Here is a 16,992-nt window from a genome sequence, read left to right as displayed (position 1 = left end):
AAATTTGTGGGGGGGGGGGGGGGGATTTGTTGGAGATAATTTTTGCGAAATTTAATGTCATTGACTGACGTCATGACGTTGGGTCGTACTTGAAGAATTTTTATAATCGTTTGTCATTACGTGACGATGTGAATTTATTTCGGGGAAATAAGGAAAATACGAGAGTTGTTATTTAATGGCGAGACAAAGAATTAACAAAAGATAAGATGGGGATGACTTTTAAAATTTTATTAGTAGCAGCACTGTCAACAATGTAATATTTCAAAATTATGCGAGGGCGCGCGAGTCGTTTCTACGAAGTCATTATTATTGCATTAGACCAACGCGCTCGGGACGAGTCGCCGCGACGCCCAGTGGTTTTCGAATTCCCAATGGGGAATAGGAGGAATGGATAATTAGGGGTTGCATTTTCGTCTAGCCAGCACGAGGATTCGAATTACCATCGTGTTCCGAATAGATCCGATGAATCATCAGACAGTTTTGTTAGTTCGTGTTTACGATAATGGACACGTGTTAGCGGATGGCGCTGTTAACGGAATTATAAATTTTGTTTGGTTCGAAAAAAAATTGGCCGTTGACCGTGAGAATTAATTGGAAATCACGTAACGATCGATTTACGAAGATAATAAACACATGAAATTTAAAGAAAGCAGACTATTATGTTACCACGAATACGTGTGTTTATTATACGTCAGCGTATCTCTCTTTCTCTCTCTCTCTCTCTCTCTCTCTCTCTCTTTCTCTCTCTACATGTATATTCACTTGAAGAATCTTCTCTGGCAGACAACATGGCGGCCAAGGAACAAGACGTGCTCGATTTACTTACGGAAAGTTCTCCATGCCTTAATTTTCCATAAATTGCATGGGGAAACATAATGGCGCGAACCGGTTGCACACCGCGATGCCTTATATACTATTTCACTCGCGGACAGGAATTTATGGAAAAGCAAAGTGCAACGTATAGCTTCATAAATCATAACCTGTTTATTTCCCTAGGACAACACGTATACATATTCCCTATCGAATATATTCCATGGAAAATGTCTAACCCTATATACGTTATGCGCGACAGTGTCATGGGAAAATAAAAACAAAGTCAAATTTTCGAAAAAAAATAAATTTTCACTCAAAAGCAAGAAACAAATATGTTAAATCCTCAATTCCTTCGCCTATTTTAATTGCATCTTTTATTCATCGCGAAGCAGCCAACTCGGTCATTGACGTTAAACGCAATAAGATATAATGGGAAACCATAACCTCACGAAGATCGCAGTAAATACGTGTGATTAGCGTACGTAATACCTTTTCCGTTCATACGCACTACTCTCGTAATTACAGGTTAGGTTCAATATATTTTTTTTTCCCCTCTTCATTTCCTGTACGAATGCATATTCCTATAGCAATCATTACGCGTACAGCGCAAAATATTCAGATAAGTTTTAAATGCATCCCTGAAACATATACTAAACATGCTCGTTACGTTTCAGCAATGAAACATTAAATATGCTTGTTACGTTTCAGTAACGTTTCTCAATGTTTTCAGCGGTACGGGGGTATTACCAGGCGAAGGTGGCGCCAAATTAAAAAATTCAAATCTCATACGCCCGTATATAACCGTCGCGTGACATTTATTTTCAAAACACGATTAATATTTAAAAATTTTCATCTCAATACTGTATTATACTCATCTCAGTACATTTATTATATTACTTGTGTATATCGATTTGTCTTATTATTATCTCAATATTTTTATTCACGTCAAAACCTACCACCTGAAGTCAACCGCCTGTCCAGTTGATTTCTATTGCAGAACTAACTTCAACCGGTTCGTTTGTCCTGAATAAACCCTATATATACGTTTTATGATATACGAGGATGACCGCACGTAGAGGTTACGTACGCTAGTCATTGAACTGATCTAGCGTCTCGGACGCGTCGGCCCCGGTAATTAGTGGCGGTTATGTCAGCTAAAACGCACCGTAGTCCGACGTACATGACAGCCATATGTAACATACGTTATATAGCGCGTTACGCGAACCCAATACGTCTGACGGCAGTCTAGACGGGCCTCCTGTTACTATATGTGCGTACGTGTTATTCAGTTACGTAGGTAACTGACGTATATGTTATATAATACATTATATATATATATGGGTAGTAAAATATGCATCATCCATCCATCCAACTACTGAATTCATATATGTGTTTAAATATGCGATTAATTTTACGAACAGATTGAATGAACGTTGCTCAGCATCGCGTTGTAGGTTAGGTTTCAAGGTGACGTAACAATTAAATGTATTTGAATTAAGTTTACCTTTCTTTTTTTTTTAGTTAACAATGCAGCTGCTTGAAGATCGTGCGTGGGTCGTGGAATCGATATCAGTTCCAAGAATTTATTCAAACGTTTCCGACTCGTATGGGCGTGCTTGCTACGTTGTGGAAAAACGTGTCTTTCTCGGAATTGTGATCATCGAAATGTTCTATGATCCTGAAAAGGTAACGGATGTTACCCTATGGCACGGTGCGTAGCCCACTTCCTGTCTACTTCCGAGAAAAAGTGCATGATCCATATTTAATGATCGCGGTAAGTGGGTTTACCGAGGACCAACCTTTTTCTGATTTTCTGTAGACTGCTTCTATTCGTGAGTGTGCGACACGTCGTGGGATCGTTGGTGGTACGATGAGCCTGGGAGTGAGTTTGTCACATAGTGATCCACTGTTTAAGGATTTATTTATTGTAAATACGTATTTGCTTTTCTTATTAATGAGAACAGTGGTGGGTTAATGATTGTCGAAGTTTATTATTGCAACTTAGGGTTTTCCACGAAGCAGACGGCTCGATGAATTTTATTTGGCTTGTCACTTTGCGTAGTTACAGAAAATTCCGCCAGGGGCTCGATTCGTGGACTTGTCTGTTGCGCGGGAATTTGAGATTTATTGTAAAAGAAAAATAACTGAGTAACTTTAAAAAGACGAAAAGTAATATATAATTTAATTTGTATCGCAAGAAAATTTGTTTGGTTTGTAATAGTGCACATGCGTACATCCAATGGCTAGTTTGCTTTCAGTATTCTTTTTCCAGTACTTATCGAGTGTACTTCTCGTGGTATAACCCTTGGCGAAAATACACCCCAGGGTGCATAGACTAATGATTCTCGTCTGAGTGGGAAATTGACCATTAGGGAGTTGAAAACCTTCTGACCGCTGGACGGTGAGGACCATTGTAACTTGGGAGCAGGAGCGGCCGAGTGCTTTTTAGTTTTCAAGTCACTGGCGCAATTCGTAAGACTGCAACAGAAAGTTTTAATGAAAAAATTCAAGTCGTAAGGAAAGCAAATGAATTTCTGTAATTAACAAATTTTTCTGGCCAAAGACAACTTGGGTGCGTACGTTCTTGGACGGAGTTAGATTACTGGTAAAGGTAATCCTTAATCAGGATATGATCCTTAAGGATTAAACGTTTAAAAGATTACATGTAAATTTTCATGCTGTTAATGCATATGTAATACACGCTGTAATAATTGTACTACATGCATAGAGGGTATAGTGAGCAGGGGGGCTGGCATTGACTCTCCCTGAGGGTAGACGTAAAAATTTGAAATTACATTAACAGGCTGTTCAGACTCGCGCTTAATTAATCTTTCATGGCAAGTAATAACCATGTGGTAGATATTTATGCAAATTGTTAAAGAAAAATAGAAGATGACTCTTCGAAGACCCATGTGAAAAGCTATACCACCTAGTTGGCCTTCGGTATCTTATGTCCAGATAAGTTTTAACTACAACTTGCTTGTTTACCTAGAATCAATTTATATTGATTGCAATGGCTTTTAAGATTTTGTAAATTATATCATTTTTCTTCAAATTCTTCCATGCACGAGTCGCAGATCCTTGACAGAAGGCGCAGTCAAATATGGAGGGTAAGGAATGGCAGTCGAACCGAAGACATCTTCCAGTGTATGCACATCGTTAGAGTAGGCTGTCAGGATGCAGAAGTAACCACTAGGACGTGGATAGATGGGGCCCCAAGTCCCTGGGCACAATGAGCACCGCCTGGGGCCCTACTGTTTCAGTGGCTTTCCAGGCAACATGGAAAAGACATTTATCTGTGATCTCGAAGCCCGGAAGAGGATGTTCCTGGTGCACGTCACTCAGTAAGAACAGCATCTTCGTAGAGCATACGCCCAGGTGCACTAATGCAGTACAGTGCCAGGAAGTCTTGCGTTCAGCACAAGGCCCAACTGTAACGGTATGAACAGGCAAAGTCATTGATAAATTATAGATTGAAAATTCATTAGAATAAATACAAAGAGATAATTCCTTTGAATATTAATTATACGAAGTAACACAATTATTTTTAAACGATACAATTTTTTAAATAATATACTCACTATCTTCGCATCAGCTCGTCCTCGTATTCAGTCCAAGAAGAAGCATCGTGAACTCGGATATGTTCTACACTCAAGGAAGTATGGCACGATCTGAAAACAGGGTGAAACAATGAAGTTTTGAAGGGTTGACTTGCGCGGGGAGGGGATCAAAGGTTAAGAGTGAAGGGTTGCGCGGTTTCAACAGCCTCACTGAGTGGCTATTAGCCACCCCGCCAAGTCCTCCCCAACCAAGAGCAATTTGCTATAATCATTACCATTCAGGATCCCCAAGCCGAGAGGGTCCATTTCTCTGGTTTCTCCAATATCCCCCTGGACCAGTTTATACGTCTGCCTCTCGCAGTGCTGTCATGATATCTACTTTCCACCGTCCCCTGAATACAGCTCAGGCATCATATAAAATAATTAAACAGGTTATGTCAAAAAAGTAAAAGAAAAAGTCTTAATCAATTGAAATAAGAAACGTCATTACAATCAATCTAACATTCAATTCACCTAGAACCAGCCGAAGATTCCTTCACCGAGGGCCGGAGCCACGCTGATCTCTCATCGGTACTCCTCGGGCATCTTCGTCGTATCCTCGCTCAATTGACATCTGAATGGCCGTGCGAATTATGGTCCAGGTCAAGGATGCTGCAGATGGACACTGGAAATGATGAGAAACGCCAGAAGATGATAGTCGGAGGGTGTCGATGCTTGAAGATACAGTGGGTGAGGTTGCCGAAGAAGAAGAAGGGGGGCGGGTGGGATCAACGGCGGCGAACCGTATAGACAAATGAAAGGAGAGAGTAAGAGAGCGAGCGAGAGAGCGAATGAATGTGCCAGCAAGAACAATTGATGAAAAACGGGGCGAGAGTGGTTGGGTTTCTTGGAAAGTCTCTCGCGAGGCGGCGTCGGCGTCGGTTGCAGAAAGAAGGGAGGCAGGTGCATCGCGGATGCAGCTGGGATGCTGCATCGCCATTGCCACAGGATACTCGGCGTCTCTCTTCGCTCCTGATAATTCTTAATACCCTCTGGCCACACTCTCAATATCTCTTTAAAGATTTCCCACCGTTCCTTCGTACTCCCATCTGTTCCACCTACTTAATCACTGGTTAAGACACGAGAATTTTTAAGCTTAGAATATTATTCTTCTTTTTTCATTCCCTGCTTTTCTGTCACCCTGAATGCTTTCATCGCGGATTTCTCTCCTTTGTTATTCATTGCTCCCAGTCATCCTCTCTCTTGACACCATCATTATTCTTCCTATTATTATTAGTTCTTAGTGCCGTTATGCATCGCGGGAGCCGGACACCGTTATCTTCCAACACGTTTTGGCACTTTGCTATTATGTATAATTAACAGCCGATCGCTTTCTTGGCGTGAATAGCGTTAAGCATATATCTATAAGTATGTACACATAGGCTGTTCACGGCGCTCGGGTATTTTCCGTCGTTAAGCGTCGGGACGCTATAACGTAGGATAGTGTTAACGCGAGGAAGTGCATCCAACGAAGGTGGACCAGCTCATCTTCGAGGACTCTTCTTTTAATTTTCTTTTCCTTCTGCCATCCTTTTATTTCAAGGAACAAAACGATCCAGTGGGTATACCTTACTCAGGCCTAATGGATGATCCCAGAGTGCAAGGCACTTTATACGGCACGCTGACGTTCTCCAGGAATCATATTATAGATGGGAAAAAAGAAGAAAGCAAAAAAAGATCAGGATTAAAAAAAAAAAGTCATTAAAAACTTATTGTCTTTTACCAATTTTTCAAAACTCTCTGTCCCAGGCTGCTTTGAAGTCTAAAAAAAAGTAGAGAATCAAAAAAGGTAGCCATTACTCTTTGAATCCATAATAGCAATTATCGTTGGTACTTTGAGCCATGTTTTCATCTCAGGATTGATACTGGGTACAGTGGCCGTCTAAACACTTGTGACGACCAAGTTGATTTACAATCGTTATCATCGTTCTAGATCGTTCACGTTCTCCTTGGGTTTATCGTATAGCTGCTGTTGTGAATGATAACGCGGAGAAGAGGGAACTGGTAGCCTCAGGACCAAAAGGTGAGCAATGAGCAGCGAGAGAGGCGCAGTGTGTTCGCTCATTCGCTGATTCGCTCACTGGCCGCAAGGAGGTGACGTCCCTCCCTCCTGGTCCCCCTCTTAACTCCCGGGGGAAGGTCCGGACGGGAACCCAAGCCTCGGTCTAGACTGCCGGCAGACGTAGCAAAAGGAGCAACGAGCACCTTTTGCTTCGAAAGCGAACAGGGAGACTGGATAGAGGAGCGTAGAGTGGAAGCCGCCTTATGGTAGCGCCGCGCCGCTTACAAAACATCTGCGATTTACGGTACCAGTCGTGTAATGACTCGGCGGACTCTGTAACAGATTGAAAATTCATGGATCAGATCGCAAAAGGCGTGCAAGATGTATCCTGGGGTACTTGCAAGGCTGCTTTTCAAAATGGGTCTAAGCCTTCGGAGCGATCTTGGATGAGCTTCGGCAGAATTTTTTCGAACGTGCCATAGAATGGGTGAAGGTGGAAGAGAAAGGTTGAGTATAAAATGAGGTAGTAGAAATAGAGATTGGTCGATGAAATAAATTTGAAATTAAAAAGTGGAAGCAAAGTGGGAGACCAAGAAGTTGGGTTATGACATCGCGACATTGAATTCTCGGTACGTACGGTTCCCTTGGGCCCTGAGGCCCCAAGATTTCCGAGAGCGGGACCAGGCCAGACGGAAAACGAAGAAAAAAAAGAACGAAAGAGATACACATTGTCAACAGGGCTTACTTCGGACTTGAGGTCCCTCCGGGGTAACGTCGCGACGCCTGGTTACCAACATCGCTACTCGTAATCGCCTTCGAACGGGGATTATGAATTACGAACGGGGCAAAATCGTGTAGCTTGACCCATTATCAGGCCGCCGTAAAGGCACAATCTCTGATTATAATTACGCTTAAAAATCTCCTTCGACCCGTCAATCTCTCGTTCCACCTCCAGCTTGCCAGGAACTGACGTCATAAACCGTCTATAAAGAGGTCGAGACCGTGTCGACCTCTACCGGATGTCAATTGACCTTTTAGCAAAAGCGCGAGTAACAATGAATTATTTAAACTCCCAATAACAGCTTCATTCTCATTGGGCGATTCCAATGGGACTTATTGAAAACTCTATCCAGGCCACTGGAACGCCTTACTTCGTAATCGACGTTGTGTCTAAGAGAAAGAAAAAGAGAAAATTTCGCACACCCGAAATGCGTCAGGAGCTAATAATAATTTGTATCCTCAAATATACTCATATTAAAGATGGCGCACGATTATTGGTCCGTCTCCATGCATTATGCATCTGGGATAAGCCTTTGCAGTGTTGCATATCAGATCCAACGTCACGCTAGCTTAAAATCAATGTTGCATGGGTCTCCCCCGTTCCAGGCCCAACCCCCTCGTCACCATCTCATCCAACCCTTCCACGGAGTCTGGACACTGGACCAAACTGGATAACGCCGTCCACACGTACTACGTATTCACGTACGTGTCCACTGCAGTAGAGACTTCGTGGTATGTCGTCGACCTCGTTCCTCTTATGTAATCATTAATTAATTACGCTACGAAGTCCCTAAGCAACTCAGGACGATAGGCGATCTTAGCCAAGATGAACTTGGAGTCGCAGCAATCCAAGGAATTATAACAGACTACCGTAGTCGTGCTTAAAAATGACAAGCTCTAATTACATAAGTATTTTAAAAAGACGCAATAAAACGTTTATGTACAATGACGAAGATTATGTCCTTAACGGATTCCAAGCTGGTGAATTACTTTATGAATTTTTTTATACCTTTCATTTTACGAGTACGAAAGTCCGTGAGAAACGTGCTGCATGCACCGTGCATACTAGATGCACGTGGACATTCGTATATCCAGCCTTAAGAAGAAGGCCAAAGATATTCTCTCTTAAGCACCCAGTGCAGTCCTATGTGCACGTCAACTTTATATTATCGCGCGCTTTCGCATATAAACTTCGCGTTCGGACCTTATAAAGAGATTCTGTTGTCTTGTTACGTGAGATACGGGATATGGAGGACAAGAGTTCCTCACTGCATGTCGGCGCACACGTGCGCTAAGTAAATCTCGAGTCTAAGCCATTCTGATGGGACGCTACAGGACGCAGTAAGACGCAGTCAGAGACGACCAAACTATAAGAGAGTATTGTTAGGCGACAAGGGGGGGATCCTTGAGAACGGGGACAAGACTAACTGGCGGCGCATTGTTCACGGGGGCGTGAATTGTTGTAGATCCGTGGTAAGAAGCGAACTGAGTGTATGGTGAAGGCGAGATAGAAAAACCTAGGAATGTTACGTTAGAAGATATGCTTAATTGCCGATGCAAAGATTCGACCCTCTGGCGGCAGTTTTTGTGAACTATAAAAAATATATATATATATATCAGTACTACTGTCTCTCGCACCACGTGAAAGTTTCCGAGCGTCTCTTTGAACGGGCAAAGGTGAATGCACCGACGCTGCCGCCGAAGCAGATAAATCCGCGGAGAAGCTAGAAAGAGCCGATCGACGATATGTTCGATGCTTTGAGCAACGGCGTCGACGTTGACGTTCACGTCGACGAGGGCGACGATGTTAACGCTCCTTGCTGATGTTGATACTCGGTTGGTAATAGCTGCGACGGCTATGGCGATGGCGGCGGCATTTCGCATAATGCGGCTACCGATTGCAATCGAGGCTGAACGCCTTGGTGGCGCTCGGAGCGACACCTCGTACTTGGAATGGGTCCTGGAAAAAAAAAAAGAAATTCCAGCTTGGAATAATTTGCAGGAAGGGAAGGCTCTCGATGCGCACGTGTAATACCAGCCACCTTCTGTATACGTACATACATAAATACATATATAGAAAAACGTTGTGGTATTACTTAGGAGTTTCATGCCCCGTGATTCGCTCAACATTGTAACAGCACACGAAACGAGTAGCGCGAAAGGGCCCCACCGGCAACTCCAGGGGATGCCTACCTAAGATAACTGACGTTACAGCAATTCTATATGCAAAGTGTGACGTACTGTAATTACTTTCTACGGTGAAATCGCGAGGCGATCGTGAAAATAAAAAGAAGAAAAAAAAAGATTGACTCACAAAGATGAAAGAAGGAAGAATCGAGATCAGGGTACACGGCCATTTTGTGTCTTTGAGACTTAATCATTTTTTTTTCGGGCTCTCCCTTAAAAGCAGTACGTCTGGTTTCCGTGTAGTCCGACAGATAGCGCGATTTTAATTGTCATTTACGCCGCCAGGTGGAGAAGCATCCAAGAGTTTGTTACTATTGGGAAAAGTGAAATATTGATTTTACATTTCTCTGACTGTACCGGAAGTATATGAAATTTTTACCAAGTTATACATAATATCTACGAACCGAAGCGCGAGAATAACTAGGAGAAGAAACGTATCGTGCGGCCCTGCTGGTTATAGTAAAAGCAATAAAGTCTAGGTTATGCTAGACCGTGAGCGGTTGGCCGGCCAGCCAGCCGTTCTTAGTGACTGCTTCCGGCTCACAGTGCTCCGCCACTTCCGCCCACTGCGGACCAAAACCGTGAGAGCCTAGATTCTTCTCGTCCGAGTTCTCATCTCTCGTTGCTCTACAATAATCTGCTCCGCTCCTACTCCCGCGGCGGATTTACCGAAGGTGTTGGCTTCTTCAATGATGAAGAGTCTACGGCTAGAAGAGACGAAGTATGGGTGGGCATTCTCATTGGCTGTCACAGTGTGACGTTCAATTGGTAACGAAAGCTACGTAACCTCAAACTCAAAGTCGTTAGGGTGCTCGATGATCCACGAAAGGATATTTCCATCATTATTTCTCGTCATACTCCACTGAATAATTCATTATCTTCTTTTAGTTGACTATCAGCACGCTTTGTAAAACCAATGAATTCCATTGAAGCTTTTCAACCGAGATAAAACAATGGTAGGCCATCTTGCCAAAAGTGTCGGCAAATAATTACCGACTGTGTAAATTGCAAATTCAACATGGATTGTATGAAGTTGCACCTAGTGGTGATTACTAATTTCTTTTTAACGTTCGACGTCCGATTTAATTGCTTTGCCAGATGTATTACCAACTTCGAGCACGGGGCTGCTGTACGATCCAGTTGGTCCGCTCCTTATCTGCCATCTTCGTACGATTGCCTAAATCGGTACTACGTACGTCTGGTTGTCCCTCCGTCCATCCGTCCGCAAGTTTTTACCACAAGGAGATTGGCGGCAGGCTACCATATTAAGTGATCAGACTCCCGACGCTGCATGAATGGAGCGGCTGATACCAACGCCGAAGATCACTGTTTTGCTTCGTGAGTCGTCGGCATCCGCCGCGACGTCGATCTGGTAACCGGGAAACAGTACAAGCTACGCTGACGCTACCTGCAAGATGGAACCGGAAGTACGAGGTAGTACCAGCTCGTCGGAGATTTTCTGTGAAGGGTGAGTATGTATAAATGAGTAGAATAAAAATTCGTGAAATTTCTTTACAATTTTTCTTATAAATAATTATTTCCAATATTCGATGGCTCTATGAGAAACGCATTTGACTATAAAAACGATATTCGACCTGCCGTAAAGTTCATGGAATGACAAGAGTAGTCAAAGTGAATCGACTATGCGCGAGGATTCAGTAATAAAATGTTTTTGGTCATTTAAAGGAGTATCGTACAACCCATAATATGTCTGGAACGCATAGGGTGCAGCAGGAACGGTGCGGTAAATCAAGGAGGAGATAAAGAAAGAAGTGGTGGTGCAGGATTGCTTAGTATTCCGTACGGCGGCCCGTATAACCTAATGCGATCAATGTGCTCAAATGGGCCTGATTGCGACAAAAACGTCAGCAGGGCCCAAAGTGGCCCAGCCGAGTCCTGCCCATCCGAATTTCTGCACGTGGCTCCCTCTTCCATTCACGAAGAAACCAAGAGGCTCCCTGTATCGAAAGACAATGGCGACCTCACCCCAGACCTCTTTCTTGTCCTTGCGACGGGGTATCTACGTATTACAACAGCCTAGAAAGACACCTGTGACGTTACCCTGACCTAACCTCACCTTAACCTACCTAACCAAACTCCACCTTCCTCTGAGACGAGGAACCGTTTCGCATCGTCTGAATATAATGGACCTATTAATTATCCTTGTTCCGAGTGAGTCCTACATGAAACTAGAGATAAAACATGAATATCTAACCTAACCTAACCTCAAATACAGCGTATAATCATATACTTAAATGTAACAGATATTTTCAACTCGTATTTTATCGACTAACACAAGACTACAAATAAGAAGATTGACTTCAGACAGGAAGTAGTAAACCATAAGGGGACCTTGTATCCCATGGGCTCACCCTAGCTCTTAATTCACACTAAAAAATATTCTAATCGTAAGACCAAAACTATCATGAACATGAAGAACCAACTTCCCCTCAATATCCTTTTGTATCTTGTCTTCCACTTTGCGAAGGGCAATTCAAGATGTACAAAGGACGACGATTTCGTAAAATACCGGTGATCCTTGGTGATCGGTTTCAGGAAAAGAACACGTGTAACGCCATTGGTGACGACGTTAACATTACAGACACCGACGCTAGTTACTCCTGGTACCGGCTGGTAGTTGAAGTCTTAGTGGTAGCGACTGCGGCGTCATGGGGCACTAAGTGCGGTCGCGTAAACGCACCGCGATGATTCAACGTCTGTTCCATTGAAGTCTAGTCGACGGAATCCGTGTCCCCTTTTATACAAGTCCAATGGGTTTTAGCGTTCTTGCCGTTCCGCGGACGGGCAATTGAAGGCGAGATTGCGTCTGAAAGGAAGGAACACTTAATTTTTTTATCTCTCGCTCTTACTGCGCCATCTACGATACCACGTTCACTCGTACCTTCTCCTCGGTTCAATCCTTTTCACTCCATCCATCCATCCATTCGTTTGACTCTCTGTCTACCAGTCAGTCGGTTCTGGCATTGCTGACTCCTCGCCTCCTGGGTCGAACTGCATACCCGGCAGCAGTGAATCATGTCCATTGACTGGACGCACGGCAGGAATACACTGGAAGCCCGACCATATACAGACTAGATTCACTTGGGACTATAGACCTCAATGTTGCATCTACTCGTTACCTGTTAAGGCCCTTAACCTGGGCCCCATTTATCCTTCACTATAATCGCACTCTTCTTGCTCCATCATAAAAGGTCTTTGTACCTGTACCTGCACGCATCTGACGTCCTGGACACCTTATTCTGCAGGAAAAATTGTCGCGTGTCCTCCAGGATCATATCCTGTCAATAAATAATAAGACAGATAATTACTAGAAAAATAATAACCCACAACGATAATATCCTTTACCTTTCCGTCAGAGCTAACACCTTACGTTTAAAAGCCTTTGAGTTATTACACGGTCGGATCCTGCTTTTTAAATTTGATCCGCGTGCGACGTGCTTTACGTTCCGGGAGACCAACCTGGTGATTGATAGACCGTCTGTCATCGAAGCTCAATGGAGTTCACCGGAAAGGAAATGCGCTTTACAATGCTGAATCCCATTTACACTGGTTAGTCGAGGAAGGCGTTTGTACGTACCTAGCTTAACCTAACCCATCCAGGGTGTCGGTTAGCGACTGACAAAAGGAGTCGACAAAAGGAGATCATTCGACAGATGACGTCATATCCGTCAAGCTTAATAAAGCGTGCAATACGATTTACCATTTTTTTTCTCCAAATTTTCTTTCTCGATCATACAAAATCTTTCGGGCTCCGCCTCCTTCTCCTCCGTCCACTTCTTGCGCCTACTGGTGTGCACGCGTCATCCGCCTCGCCGCAACTTCTTGGTCACGGTGCATCTGCTCGAGGAGTGTTTTGACAGGATTGCAGCAGGTGGCGACCTAAAAATAGTTGAATCCAATATAGTGTATACTGCCTTGCTAAACAATAGTCACGTTAAGATGATTTGAAACTCATGTGAATCCAGATCTATGTATATATTGACATGATATAACTGTAGTCGAGTATACATATGTATATACCTAAATATTCCTCGCTGCTCGTGCAACCAGCTCAAGGTCAGTTGTGATCGGATGATCTCTCTAGGTTTGACTCTGCTCCGTCTGACTTTTTCTTTAGAATCCTCAGCCACTTCGTGGATCGAAGTATACGTCAGCGCCATCTTATATGACAATTCCAGAATTATTCCACCGACTTGCAGACGACTATATCTGCAATTTATAATTTCCCGAGTCAAGTTCAATTGCATTAATATTCAATATTCATAAATCGTATAAGGATACCGTACAAGAATTCACATATATTATTTTCCTCTCTTGCCAGTAAGCCGTATTTTAAAAAAAATAAGGAATGTAAATACATCTTTAAAGATGTTCGAATTTAAAAATTGACAAATTATCCTAATTAGTAACAAGTTGCAAATGGCTTCCTGTGACATCTGTATCTGTGTCAGGACTACGCGATCGATAAATTGTCCTGTCGAATACGATTTACTGTAGATTAACGTGGGTTGTTGTCTTGACTATTTTTCTTCCGCCCCCCCGCGGCCCCGATTTTCTATTCTTAAAGGCACCTACACGCAAATCGGCATTGATCTACTTGTGAAATCGCACGTATGAAATCTACGCGACAAAAAAAAAAAGAAAGACGATCGTTTAGCTTCAAGGCGTCGCGATGCCGGGACGTCGGTAGAGCGCGTCCCATTAAAGATCGACGACGATGACGCATCTCGCAAATGCGTGACCTTTACTGCATGATAAACCTTGGATTATACTAGTTGTTCCGCAAATGCATTGACAACGACTGTCCGCTCCTTATCACCGTGTGCAATAATTTCATTTCTCAAATTTAAATTAAATAACAATGTATATAGGTATAACATAGCGTATACAGGTAACAAATGGGCGTTAACGTCGCAGGAAACGTTAATATTCTCGTATTCCTCCGTCGGTAAAACAGTTACGATTATCAATCACTTAATACATACAAGCGCGTTAATCCTACGTGATACTGCAGATTTTAAATGACTGTCCATAAATATATTTAGCAATACGTAAACAGTATACAGCCATACAAGTCCATATGAGCAAATATAATTACGTAGATGCTATTACGCAAAGTTAATTAAGGTCAATAGTTACAGTGAAGAGAAAAAAAATCAATTCCCTAAAAATTCCAAAATAATGTTTTTAAGTATAATCGATCGACGAGTATCTGTTGACAACAGATACTAGTATCATTACTACTACTGCTGCTGCTGCTGCTGCTGCTACTAATACCACTACTACTATTCCTACTACCCGGAGCACTTAACACCTACAAGCGCACACTAATCGTGAACCAAGAACCAACAAGTTGTCGGTAAAGCATTGGACCGACTTGGATTACACGGCACGAGGAAGCACGAAGTGCCGACGGAAATGGCCGATTACATTATAGTACACGTATGTATAATAAATACATTGATATGAAAATTTATAAAAATATAAAAATAGCAGCTTTTTAAAAGTAAATTAGAGACTAAGATACGTTTTCATCTAACGATGTAAATTTGTTTTTGTATCCTGTGTCTAGGGGGTAGATCATATTTTTTTTATGCTTGCTTATATATGTACATGGGCTCATGCTTCTAGGAGGGACAGAACGTGTAGCCGGCATATTCTGATTGCGTCGGTGAAATGCATCTCGGTGCAAGGAAGGGTATTAGAAGTGGTGGTGGGGGTAGACGAAGGGGTGTGTTGCCGAGAGTAGGCAACAGTAGATATAGCATCATCCCCGTAGGTCCGGTGCCGAGGCGATCCTCACGCGCCAGGGGGCGGTACCACTTTGTCGTCGACGGTATAAAAGAGAGGTGAACCCGTGGTGCATCCACCTATTACATTTCTACTTGGACTAGACGAACGCCAATCCTGTAAACTACGATTCCAGTACGGGACTAGAAAAAGAAAGAGAGAGAGAGAACAGTGACTTTTATTATTTCCGAGTCCAATTTCAAAAATAAATCAAATTTCATTTACCGAGAGCAAGGGTGACACTGTAACTGTCTTGGGAAAAACTTTTGAATTTTCCCGCCCTCGAAAGACGCGCTTTAAGACAATCATTGATTGCACCGTTCCCATTATTCTGGAACAAATTTTTCTATCATCCAGTCTTGTTTTCTTTTTTCCTTATCCATCTCCAACGGCGTTTATTGATCGTTTTTGTATGCAAATCTGCGGAGTAAATAAAATAAGAAGATTAGAAGCAATGCATTGGAGATGACGGAGTGAGTGTGACTTTAAGAATTTTTTAAATTTCATATAAAACAAGATTCGCAGTGGTAACGAGATTCCGTCAAAAAATTGAGACATCACGTGACTGTTAGGAATAGCATTTGTTATCTTTTGACGTTTGTCAAAAGAAACGTAAACAATGTAAAAAAAATCCGTGTAAAAATTAATACGTCACACATGTGACTCCGACTGTAACGCCTCAACGAGTAATCGTATTAAGAAGAAAAGTATCCAAAAAAATGCATGAAAAAAGCACCAATAAAATCATCGATGTAAAGCAATGAGAAAGAGAAGAGTAAGAGAAGATACCGAGAGCAAGCTCAGGACTTGAAAGAATAATTCGTCAATTCGCGCAAAGAACTGGTTGACAAGTATCGAGGAAAGGGTTGACGTCAGGTGGTTCGTGCTGGGTTGCCAAAAAAGTGGTAACATCCGAGGCTGATCAAGTATTATCCGTCGGTACCAGAAGAAGGTTCCCGTCGACGCCTCGCGAGGCCAGTCCTCCTCTGCGTAGCCGTGTGAGAGCCAAGAAGCACGAGGAAGGAATAGGAGTGGCGCGGAAGACGTTGGCGAGGGCGTGAAGATCCTCTTCACTGGCAGGAGCCAAAACACAGAAGCGGAGACCCGCGTGGAGGAAGTGGGGACCTCGCGACTAGCTTTTGCTTCGCTGCTACAGACAGCTTCGCCTGGCTCAGTCTCTCGGGCGGCCCCGTGCGCGCTTGGCTTCCTAACAAATTGCGTACAACATCCACTTGTGCAATTGCACGCGAGCCGCGAGTGAAAACGCCTGTTTGAAGCACGTCCGACGTGTTGCTCCCTTGCCATTAGCTGCAACAAGGATATATACATATATATTATTATATTGACACTGCTGTTATTGTTGGGCGCGACAATATAGACAGACTTTGATAAGAGAGTAAGAGGGAGGGAACGAGAGAGAGAGAGAGAGAGAGAGAGAGAGAGAGAGAGAGAAGATCGTAGCGCCGTAACGTTTAATGAAAACTGTTAAGGAGTAACTAGAGGGAGGCTGTAAGAAAGAGAGAAAGAGAGAAAGACAGTGCAAAAACTGTTGGGAGAAATTAAGAGGGATAATATTATAATCTGACAGCTGGCAAATAGAAAGTTTTCTTTTTTTCTCTATTTTGTCAAAAGTTCAACTGTCATTTGTCTTATTTTTTTTTTTTCTTGCTTAATTGTGTTTTTCAAGCTTCTCCGGGTGACACTGCTACTTGTCTCTTTTCTTTTATTTGGAGGATCTTTGAGGAAAGAAACGTGTGGTATCGAGGATACTGGAGAGAAGTTGCATAAAAATAGTGGTGG

At 42.9% G+C, this 16,992-nt stretch overlaps 3 long non-coding RNA genes and 1 other non-coding gene across 11 annotated transcripts in view; 1 reads left to right on the top strand and 3 right to left on the bottom strand.

Moving 5' to 3' along the window:
- LOC107274829 overlaps positions 1-3,049 on the top strand; it is a 3,933-nt gene extending 884 nt beyond the window's left edge. Inside the window, exons 3-4 of the transcript XR_003061925.1 lie at positions 2,335-2,524; positions 2,633-3,049. This is a non-coding gene — a transcript (uncharacterized LOC107274829). The remainder of the gene's footprint in view (positions 1-2,334; positions 2,525-2,632) is intronic.
- The window catches only part of LOC107274830, a 19,583-nt gene extending 11,495 nt beyond the window's left edge, over positions 1-8,088 (bottom strand). Inside the window, exons 1-4 of one of the 5 annotated variants that reach the window (XR_003061929.1) lie at positions 4,649-8,088; positions 4,395-4,484; positions 2,613-4,244; positions 2,318-2,491 (exon numbers count right to left, since the gene is read on the bottom strand). This is a non-coding gene — a long non-coding RNA (uncharacterized LOC107274830). Of the gene's footprint in view, positions 1-2,317; positions 2,545-2,612 lie in introns of all 5 variants that reach the window. The other 4 variants (XR_003061926.1, XR_003061927.1, XR_003061928.1 and 1 more) reach the window with 4 other exon arrangements.
- Positions 8,089-10,882: 2,794 nt separating this feature from the next.
- On the bottom strand, positions 10,883-13,811 carry LOC112495460. 3 transcript variants are annotated; one of them, XR_003061924.1, is made up of 5 exons: positions 13,423-13,811; positions 12,748-13,281; positions 12,522-12,680; positions 12,284-12,473; positions 10,883-12,208 (listed from the first exon to the last, which is right to left on the bottom strand). It is a non-coding gene; the product is annotated as an uncharacterized LOC112495460 (long non-coding RNA). The 3 variants fall into 3 exon arrangements; XR_003061923.1 differs by having other exon boundaries at positions 12,284-12,450; XR_003061922.1 differs by having other exon boundaries at positions 12,284-12,680.
- Positions 13,812-14,303: 492 nt separating this feature from the next.
- The window catches only part of LOC107274826, a 3,867-nt gene continuing 1,178 nt past the window's right edge, over positions 14,304-16,992 (bottom strand). Inside the window, exons 2-4 of one of the 2 annotated variants that reach the window (XR_003058082.1) lie at positions 16,136-16,500; positions 15,418-15,612; positions 14,304-15,335 (exon numbers count right to left, since the gene is read on the bottom strand). This is a non-coding gene — a long non-coding RNA (uncharacterized LOC107274826). Of the gene's footprint in view, positions 15,336-15,417; positions 16,501-16,992 lie in introns of both variants that reach the window. The other variant, XR_001539539.2, reaches the window with a different exon arrangement.

The sequence above is a fragment of the Cephus cinctus genome, unplaced genomic scaffold, assembly GCF_000341935.2.
Source record: "Cephus cinctus unplaced genomic scaffold, Ccin1 Ccin1_scaffold0114, whole genome shotgun sequence".
NCBI lineage: Eukaryota > Metazoa > Arthropoda > Insecta > Hymenoptera > Cephidae > Cephus > Cephus cinctus.
The sequence above is the reverse complement of the archived record's forward strand: the minus strand, read 5'-3'. Positions and strand labels throughout refer to the sequence as shown.